Source organism: Cygnus olor, chromosome 1 (assembly GCF_009769625.2).
Source record: "Cygnus olor isolate bCygOlo1 chromosome 1, bCygOlo1.pri.v2, whole genome shotgun sequence".
In the NCBI taxonomy this organism is placed as follows: domain Eukaryota; kingdom Metazoa; phylum Chordata; class Aves; order Anseriformes; family Anatidae; genus Cygnus; species Cygnus olor.
Genome location: NC_049169.1, coordinates 117,656,831 through 117,658,327, shown reverse-complemented (window position 1 = coordinate 117,658,327; position 1,497 = coordinate 117,656,831).

The window sequence follows — 1,497 nt, the reverse complement described above, 5'->3', positions numbered from 1 at the left end:
TTGATGTTTCGGATAATGAGAGGAAATTTCTCTATCTAATGAACAGTAGGGGTTGGTGTTTTTTTGGATGATGGGGTTTTTAGATGCTGGAGGTTGAAAAAGAGTCAAAAAGGGACGCCCATATGATCTTTCATATAAAGTAGTCTGGTGATAATGCCCAGCTCACGCTCCCAGCCATCGCCCTTTGATGTTCAAACTGTTCATCAGATGTGAGAAGAATGACTGACAGCGTGGAAACAATGCATGGTGTCTAATGAGCTCACCGGGGCTTGTTACACATGGTTTTGACATTTTAGTCTGAGCCCCCTGGCTTCTGACAGTTTGATTCACCCATTTGTTTGCCTGCAGCGCTGTGATGTTAAGAACTGGCCACCTCCAAGTCATCTCCTGAAGACAGACAGCCCATCCCAGGCACCACAAGCACCTCCCTAACCAATGTCTGCAGGTGTATTTGTCCCCTCTAGTTTTCCACTTAGGACTGACTGCCATACCACTCGAAGATTTGGCTTGTGAGTTCAGTGTCTGTCACCCACCTGCCTTCACATCCCATGCCTATTCACCGCGAGGAGACAGTGGCAAAGGAGTTTACCCTAGCAGCCTCAGTTACTCCTGTGCAGACCACAGGACGGCTGCCATCCCTGGCAGACCTCAGGGACCCCCTGCTACGTCAGTGTGTGTCTCTGAGGTGCTGCATGTGGCATTTGCTGCAGACAGATGGGATGGAGCTGAACAGATGGACCAAATGCTGGGCTTGAATAGGACTTCCCGTCCTCACCACGGTGCCCACGCCAGACACTGCTGAGCAGGAGAGGATGGTGTAGGTCCGAGAGAGTAACTGTGGGACAGTGCATGCTGGTGCTACCAAGGAACAGAAACTGCACTGAATCTGAATCCTTACCCAGCAAGGATGCCCCTGACATCTTCATGATTTCTACACTAAGAATGGCTTATCCAGGTCGACGTGGGCCTACAGCCCAGCCAAGAGCTGTGGCATTCCCCCAGCAGCTGCTAAGCTGGATGGTGAGTCCACGGTCCAGGGCCCCAGGTAGCAAATCATTAGGTAAATCAAAACACAGCCCTTGTGGTCTAGTGGATAACACTGGGGTTCAAACTTGGGCTTAAACTTCCTATGGGCACATCAGTGGGATTCCCCTGCCTGTCTTTAAAAGGCAAAAGTGATCTATAAATGAAAAGAAACCCTAGGTTTGGTCATTATTTTAGTGGCTCTGCACATCAAGAGTTCTACCCAAGTTAAGAAAATACTCCATTTAGTATGTATCATTTTAATTTTTGTTTAATTTCTAGTGTTTGAGTAATGGCTTTTGTGACAGTTGCCATGTGTCACATTTCCAGGTTTTTAGAGGGGAAAAATGACTCTTATGACCTTTCACTTCTAAAGAGTTCCTCAGCCACTGAACTGTGATGCTGTGTACCACAAATAATCATTTTAGCTGGCACTGGGTTAATTCCAGCACTACATTTCATACTGGGTTCACT